At 37.2% G+C, this 9,645-nt stretch overlaps 1 protein-coding gene across 1 annotated transcript in view; it reads left to right on the forward strand.

The window, feature by feature from the left end:
* Positions 1 to 9,645, forward strand: part of LOC144960124 (uncharacterized) — a gene marked incomplete in the record, with an annotated part of 388,686 nt that overhangs the window by 190,953 nt on the left and 188,088 nt on the right.

Here is a 9,645-nt window from a genome sequence, read left to right on the forward strand (position 1 = left end):
AGCACGAAGCGTTCCGTATTTAGTATTTTGTTCCTGTCTTTTTCTTTTTTTATTCCTTTATCATTTGTTAAAGAAGCTGTTGCATTCATCTTTGTTCATGATTATTTTTGAAAAAAGTCGGGGATAATATTTTTTTAAAATCGATAATAGAAAAAATCCGTCAGAGCTATTCGACCCGCCGGAGTATATCCCAGTTTCTATAGCTTGAAAAGGACAATAGCAATTGATTGCTGCCCTTTAGATAGGACGCTAGTCTATCGCATAGTACTTTCCGCCAAATCTAACAGGCTCAGCTATCAATTCGCTGATGGCTGGACTGAGGGGACTGCATCCAGGATCGATCTCGGTCCCTTTACGTGTTTAGTGAGTGCTCTACCTACTGAGCTATCGGGACCTCCAAAATCGATAATATCATAAATTGACGAAAATGTTGTTTTGGGTAAATTGGACTTAATGCGTTTTGTTAGATTCTGGTGGTATTTGGCTGGAGTGTTCTTTGTTATAACTAACTGCCTTGTTGGCACCGCCGTGTGCTGTTACATCAATCAATCACCCCCACCCCCTTGCCCCAACATGACAACAAACACGCCGAGAAAGAGAGAGAGAGAGAGAGAGAGAGAGAGAGAGAGAGAGAGAGAGAAAGAAAGAGACAGACAGAGAAGGGGGGGGGGCAGAGGAAGGGTGAGTAATGGAGTTAAATTTGAAAAACGAGAATAAAAGTTAATAATTCATGAAAGTAAATTCAAACACAACAACAACAACTAAAACACCAACTAAAACAACAACTAAAACAACAACAACAATTAAACCAACAACTGAGACAACAACAACAACAACATCAACAAAAAACAACATAATAAATGGATAAATGAATTAACAAAAGAAAATAAATAATGTTTTACAGTAATAAATATGTGAACTGTTTCAGTTGTATTGAATTAGAAAGCAATCAAGGGATGTCGTATTTAACATGTATCATCATCATCATCATCATCATCATCATCATCATCATCATCATCATCATCATTATCATCATCATCATCGTCATCATCACCATCATCATCATCATCATCATCATCATCGTCATCATCACCATCATCATCATCATCATCATCATCATCATCATCATCATCATCATCATCATCATCATCATCATCGTCATCATCACCATCATCATCATCATCATCATCATCATCATCATCATCATCGTCATCATCACCACCATCATCGTCATCATCATCATCATCATCATCATCATCATCAGCAGCAGCAGCAGCAGCAGCAGCAGCAGCATTGCCTTTTTCACCCTGGATCAAGGTACAGGCCACAGACAAACAGTTTCCATCCTTCTCTATCCTGAGCTAACTTTTTTTTTTATCTCATTCCATGTCTTATCACTTCAGCTTCTGTCATTGCAGAAATAAGCTGTTATGGTTGATATGTGAAAAAAAAAAAAAGATATTTATAAAACATGCTAGTCCTTCAGAGACATTAGGCCCATGAAGCCGGAGTTTATCCCGGTTTCTAAAGCGTGAAACGAACAATTAGCAATTAGTTGTTAGCCTTTGGATAGGACGCTAGGTTAGTGATTAGTTTTCACTCATTTTTATCAACCAGACTAACAACTTTAAAGGTTACACACAGTTTTGTTGTGTATTGGTATGTTTAATCTGACTGGTGGATAATGTTGTGAGTAATTTATCTAAACGCGTCGCATTAATTTACTCATCATCTCATAATCTATAGATAGAATGCGCTTGGCCAAGGAGTTCACAACATTGCCATCCGGAATTATAACGGACCAACACACAAACTCTGTGTAACCATGAACTTTTATAGCCTGGTTAATACAGTTTAGTGAGAACAACTCACAAACGCGGATGGCAAAACAATAACAAAGACTTGATTGACGTCATCTGCATACTATTCTAAGACAGTATGCGCTTGGCTAAGGGCTCACAACATTGCCATCAAGAAAATATAAACGGACCAACACAAAAAATATGTATAATCTTAAACATTTATAGCCTGGATAATACAGTTTAGTAAGAATTTCTCATTAACGTGGATGGCAAAAAAAAAAACAATAACAAAGACCTGAGTGACGTCAACTTCATTCTATGTTAGATAGTTCGAAGATGACGTCACTCAGGCCTTTGTTATTGTTTTTGCCATCCGCGTTTGTGAGTTGTTCTCACTAAACTGTATTAACCAGACTATAAAGTTCATGGTTACACAGAGTTTGTGTGTAGGTCTGTTATACTTCCGGATGGCAATGTTGTGAATCCTTGGCCAAGCGCATTCTATCTATAGATAGTTCCAAGATGACGTCACTACAGGTCTTGTTTTTTTTTTTGTTTTTTTTTTTTGCCATCCGCGTTTATGAGTAATGCTCACTGAACTGTATTATCCTGACTATAACGTTCATGGATACACACAGTTTTGTGTGTTGGTCCGTTATACTTCGGATGGCAATGTTATGAGCTTCTTAGCCAAACACATACTATCTATACACGGGGATACGACCATAGCCATCGTTCTGGCAGTTTGACGTCATTTATTTGGTTTTTGCACCGCCTAGTGAGATGTCGTTAGTAGTGCTCATGGAAACAAGTGATTTCATCGGTTGAACTATTGAATACAACTCATGATTTGTCTTCATTTGTGGCAAAAGACTGGCATTTTGACGTCAATTTTTGGTCAGTGTCAGGCTATAACTTGACGAAGGCCACAATACGTCCCACGAGCGATTCGATCCAAATGCAATGGGTTGAGATACAAGATAGCCCCCAACACGCAACAAACACACCACTCTCTCACTCTTTGTCGCCCACATAAAACCTACTCATATTTCTGCCCAAGACAAACACTAAAAGCAAAAAGCGATAAATCCAGACAGCCAGCAACATCATTCTATGAAACATCGACAAAATGTCTTATCTTCATTTTTGCAGATAACTTTTACCTCAGTAAAAAAAAAAAAAACAAAAGAAAACAAACAAAACAAAACATAACAAACGTGAACTTTAATATAGAGCAATATCTACTAAACGTGCCCATAGCTCTTTACAAAGGGTCCCAACTGCAACGCGTAACATATAGATAGTATGCGCTTGGCTAAGAAGATCACAACATTGCCATCCGGAAGAATATAACGGACCAAACACACAAAAACTATGTGTAATCATGAACGTTTGTAGTCTGGATAATACCGTTTAATGAGTATTAGTCATAAAACGCGGATGGCAAAAAACAGTACAAAGACCAGAGTGACGTCAACTTCATCTATCTATAGAACGAGACACGACGCCTGTTTTGTTTTTGTTTTGTTTTTTATTTATTTATTAACCAAACATGTTATTATTGTCCTCCTCCTACTCGTATTCATCAACTTCGTAATCTCACCATCATCGTCGTTGTCGTCTTCATCGTCTATATGTGACCCTTCGCCCTCAACACGGTATTAAGTCTGGATGGTTGGGATGTTGAAAATTGAATTTATAGCCAGAAATATCAGACTTGTGTTGAGTTTGTACTGGTATAGTGGAAAATGGATACCATTTTTAAGGTGCTATACAACAATTTATATTTTTGACCAGTTTATCATTTAATGAATGAATAATAATCTTTATTGTCCCAAATTAATTCGGCTTTTTAATTATTGGTAGGTTCGTTCCGGCATAATATACGTTTTGAGACGATGGGTCGCATATGAAAACAAAAACAAAAACAAAACACACAACAGATGACTTGTGTTACGTGACAGGATGTAATCGTCAACCGGACGACCCAGGGGGGCGTGGCATGCAGGCCCCATTCGGTCACCACCGCCATGACACAGAATTTAAATCTACGTATTTCCTGATGATGCAAGACTGACGGAATCAGTTTACCTCAAGTTAACTTATAGATAGAATGCGCTTAGCTAAGAAGCTCTTACATTGCCATCCGGAAGTATCACGGACCAACACACAAAACTATGTGTAACTTTGATCGTTTATGTCGGGTTAATACAGTTTAGTGAGCTTTAACTCATAACGCGGATGGTAAAAAACAATAACAAAGACCTGAGTGACGTCCTTTTCGAACTATCTATAGATAGAATGAAGATGACTCACCAGGGGCGTGGCTATATTGGTTGATTGGTGCCTGGCACCGCATCCATCTTTAAAAATGGATTATTGCATTAAAAAAAAAATCAACCTGAGAAGTAGTAAATACCCGTTCATTACTTATTTGAGTAAGTCTCTTCTTTAATTTTTTTTCTTTCTGTTGTATTTACACATTATAACATGTTTTAATTCATTTCCTTCAGGCACACCCTATACTGTAAACATGCCACGCCATGGACGTCACTCAGGTCTTTGTTTTTTTTTGTTTTTTTGAGTGTTTTTTTTTTTTGCCATCATTTTACACCAGTAGTACGAAGAGAGAATGTGAGTAAAGAGACATTTCCAAGGACTCACTATGCGCCGAGCAAGGCTCGAACTCTTGATCTTCCGATCCGAAAGCGAGTGTCATACCACAAGACCACATAGGTTTGTAGACCGTCTAGTGAGTTGTCTTAGTAAAACTCAATGAAACAAGTGATCACAAGTTTAACTGTTGAATTACACTCATAATAATATTATTAATAAAAATAATTTAATAATAATAATAATAATAATAATAAAATAATAATAAATATAATAATTAATAATGACTGAATAATAATGATAATAATATAAATAATAATAATAATAATAATAATAATAATATAATAATAATTAATATAATAATATAATAATAATAATGATAATAAAATAATTATAATAATAATAATTAATTTTATAATAATAATAATAATAATAATTATAATAATAATAATAATAATAATAATAATAATAATAATAAGTAATATATAGAAATAATAATAATAATAATAATAATAATAATAATAATAATAATAATAATAATAATAATAATAATAATAATAATAATTATTATTATTATTATTATTATTATTATTATTATGATGATGATGATGATGATGATGATGATGATGATGATGATGATGTGATGATGATGTGATGATGTGATGCATGAATGATGGGTGATGATGATGACGATGATGATGATGATGATTGATGTTGATGTGATGATGATGATGATGTGATGATGATGATGATGATGATGACGATAATAAAAATATCGACGCCCACCACGGAAATGATAATAACGATGATTGACATTATAATCACACATCATCATAAAGAATAAGAATATTAAGATCGATTACGTAATAATAATATTATAGCTAAACAACAATATATTCTGCCTCATAACACAAGCTGTTCTTAAAGATCCACTTTACCCAGTAATCGAGACAAAAACATCGAGTAATCGAGTATTCGTATGGGCTATTACTTAGCATGGGTATCGATTACTCGTTAAGCGTACACTCCAGCCTGATCGAGTAGACACTTTGCAATATTTTGAAAACGATTCCGTCCCATGCCAAAGCGAGCATCTCCAAATCCTGATTTCATGTTTCATTTTGATATTCGAGTAATCGTATGACTACTTACTTAGAACTGGGTATCGATTACTCGTAGCGATTACTCGACCCTTATCGAGGAGACTTTTTGCAATATTATTTGAAAACAATTTAAACGACGCATCTAACAAAACCCTGATTTTATAAGTTTCGATTGATAACAACATTTCTGTACAGATAGTAAGAAGTTGACGTCACTCAGGTCTTTGTTATTGCTTATCACCATCCGTGTTTATGAGTAATTTCACACTTAACTGTATTAACCGACTATAAACGTTCACGGTTACACTAGTTTGAGCTATGCATTGGTCCGTTATACTTCCGGATGGCAATGTTGTGAGCTTCTTAGCCAAGCGTCATATATCTATACCTTCAACGTTCCAAGTGGCAGCCAGCTTCTAATGGTTCGTGCGGCTATGTGGTCTGTGGTATGACATTCGCTTCGGATCGGATGGTCCTGGTTTCGAGCTCACGCTCGGCGCATAGTTGACTCCTTGGAAAGGCTCTTTACTCACATTCTCTCACCGTACTAAAGGGGAAAATGGGGACCTGGCCGTTAACAGCGTTTGTCTTTGTCCGAAAAAAAATGTAATATCGCCAAACAAGGGATCGTGTCCGTCTTACATGTTAAAGTTGCTGTTGACCCCGGGCCCATTTTTAAAACCCCCTTTTAGCACATTTAGAGGTATTGCGTATATAAAGCTCTTTTTTTTCTAAAACAACCATGTTATGGGCCCAACTCTTTATTTTCAATCGTCTACGGTCGCGAAAACCCGCCCGGGGAAACTTCGTCACCCAAAACCCAAAGTTCGGGAAATAAAAGCAATAAAATTTAGCTTTTATATAGCGCATATCTACTGAACGTGCTCCAAGCGCTTTACAAGGGTCCCCGCGCAACAGCAACATTTAACATTTAGGACAGATCTCGTTGGGATATTTTAATTTTTTTTTTCGGAAGAGACGCGCCGTTTTTTGGTCCAGTACTCTTTTTTACACCTGAATTTACGGTTAGAACAGTGGGGTAAAGGTCTTTTCCAAAGGGAAACTCAACTATGTGCCGACAAGGCTCGAACCCAGGGACGGGATTTTCCGATCCGAAAGCGAGTGTAATACCACAAAGACCCACATCGCTGAAACACACAGTACCGGTTGAGAGTTCTTTGATCATTTAATGGTCGTAAATATATATATATTATATAAATATATATATATTATTTTAATATTTTTATATATTATAATAATATATATATATATTTTATATATATATTCATCACGTAATTTTAATTCAAAACGAACGTTTCAATGTTTTTCTTTTCCTCAGGTGGAATTTGTCCCTAGAATGGTCTTTCATTGGGAGTTTTTTCTTGTTTATGTATCTTAAAAGTCCTTATTCCGCCGTGTAAATTTGGGGGTCCGTAGAAGGGGTCTTTCTTTCGAGAGTTTTGAAGGACAAATTTTTCTGGCCAAATTTTTAAAAACGTTTTTTTTATTGGTTTGTTCTGTATTTTTTTTTTTAGATATAGACAGAAAAAGGGGGTTTCTTTTTGTCAAGGAGGATTAAATAAACCCTTTTTAATGCGCTCTTCAACCAAGAAGGGTGTTAAAAGGGACGGTTAAAATCCACCGTTTTTAAATCTAATCCCCCTCAAACCAGCGTATCGGCTTCCCCTCGTGAAGGGTTTCATTAGTTTATCTGCTCTTTTTCACTCGAAAAAAAACAACAACCTTATTTAAAAATTTGGCCGAAACTCTCCTTTCAAATATCGATCGTTTTTAAATGACCCCCTAAATCCCTGGCAAAACTTAAAACCCAGGACTTCGGCGATCGCCGAAGTCCGGGTTTTTTGAGAGTTTTTGCCAGATGAGAGTCTTTTTAAATCGATCGATATTTGAAGGACGGGGTTTTCTGGCCAAATTTTTAAATATGTTTTTTTTTCTAGAGTGTGGCAGTATAATATATCATTGAGTCAATTATGTGTCAAAAAACGGCGGCTTGTCCCCGATTTTCCCCTCCCTGTCTTGAAAATCTCCCTCTTCTTTGGGGGTTGTTTAAATTTCCCTTTTTTTTTCCCAAACCCTTTTGCAAGTTCTATCTTTCTATTTTCTCTCTCTCTCTCTCTCTCTCTCTCTCTCTCTCTACTTTTCTCTCTCTTTCTCTCTCTTTCTCTCTCTCTTTCTTCTTTCTCTCTCTCTCTTCTCTCTTTCTTTCTTTCTTTATTTCTCTTTCTCGTTCTCTCTGTTATCTATCTCTCTCGCTCTCTCTTTTCTCTCTCTCTCTTCTCTCTCTCTCTCTCTCTCTCTCTCTGTCTATCTACTCTATCTATCTCTCTTTCTCTTCTCTCTCTTTTCTCTCTCTCTCTATCTCTCTTTCTTCGCTCTCTTCTCTCCCTCTCTCTCTCTCTCCTCTCTTCTCCTCTCTCCTCATGTCGGTTTTCCCTCCTTTTTTCTTCTTTTCTTTCTTCCTTCCCGCTTCTATCATATATGTAAATATTTGTTTTAAATTTTCTATGTATCTATGTATGCATTTTCTCTCTCTATCTCTCTCTCTCCTCTCTCTTCTCTCTCCTCCTCTCTGTTTATATTTCTATTTTTTCTGTTTATCTATTATTTCCCATCCATCTATCTATCCTTTAATCAATTTATATTTCTATCTATATGTCTATCAATCTTTCAATCTATCCATCTATCTTTTTTTATCTGTCTATCAATTACCATCCCTGTTGTGCGTTTGTGTTGTGTGTGTGTGAATTCTTTCTCTCCTCTCTCTCTCTCTCTCTCCCCTCTCTCTCTTCTCTCTCTTCTCCTCTCTTTCCCATCTCTCTATCCCCCTGTGTTTGTGTGTGTGTGTGTGCGTGTGTATATACGTTGTTATTGTGGTGTGTGTGTGTATGTGTGTGGTGTGTGGCTGACGGAAAGGTGTAGACTGAATGTATTTTTGGGCCCTTTTCGACATTTGGTCGTAAAAATCCTCAAAAATGTTTTTTGGGGCTTTAACAATATTCGTATATATCGGGTTTATTACTATAAAAGTATTGTATTGTTTACCTTTTTCGTTCATGCGTTTATGTTCGAGTTGTGTAATATCAAACCCTTGCCGTAAATATTTAAGTATTGTATGACGGGGAATTTTTACGCCGTATCGATTTGGACGATGTCTGTTTTAAATTCAATATCGTAAAACCCATTATGGAAAGAATATTTTTGGGAGATTTCAGTGTTGTCTTTGTAATGACATGTTGTTGGTTTTTTGGGGTGGTGTGTGTGAGGTGGTTTTGTGTTCTTTTTGGGAGTTTGGTCTTCTTGTGTTTTTGGGTGGAGGGGTGTGTGGGGGGTGAGTGTTTATTGTGGGTGTGGGGTTTTTGTGGGGGGGGAGTGGTGTGTGGGGGGGGGCTGTCTTGTGTTCTTTGTGTGTGTGTGTGTGGGAGTGTTGTAGTGGGGGGTTGTGGGTGTGTTTGTGTTTTGGGGTGGTGTGTGTGTGTGTGTGTGGTTGGGGGGGAGGGTGAAATTAATGGTGAGTGGAACGGTAGCAACAAAAACCCTTTCCCGGTTTGGGTTAGTTTTTGATCGGAAAAGGGGGGGGGGGGGGGGGCGGGGGGTTTAGGAAAAAATGGCGGTGGAAAAGGTTTTTCTTTACAACCCCAAAGATTATGGTTTTTGGGGATTCAGTTTGATAGTGAGTCAAGGGGGGGGGGATGGGGGGGGGGGGGGGGGGTGAAGGGGGGTTTAAAGGTCGAGTGAAGCGGGAAGTTTCTACAACCAAAGTTTGGTTTTATACTTTTTGTGGAGAGGGGGGGGGGGGGGGGGGGGGGGGGGGGGAAGAGTGTTTTTTTCCCTTTTGTTTTTGTCAGGTTTTTTTGGTGTTTGGGGGTGTGTGTGTGTGTTGTTTGTTTTTTTGTTTTTTTTGTTTTTTTTTTTAATTTTTTTTTTTTTTTTGGTAGGCTTTTTGTCTTGTGGTGTGCCAGTCGCCATGAAAAGCAAGAACTTGGGGAAGCCCCCATTTGTTAACCTTTTGGGATTAGGGGTTTTTTACATTCCCCCAAGGAACCGGCTAAAGTGATTCATTATTTTCATTTCCCATTTCCGGGTAGGGTATAGGCCAACAAACAGTT

Source organism: Berghia stephanieae, chromosome 14, assembly GCF_034508935.2.
Source record: "Berghia stephanieae isolate SIO BIC M18660-M18661 chromosome 14, UCSD_Bste_1.3, whole genome shotgun sequence".
NCBI classification, from domain to species: domain Eukaryota; kingdom Metazoa; phylum Mollusca; class Gastropoda; order Nudibranchia; family Aeolidiidae; genus Berghia; species Berghia stephanieae.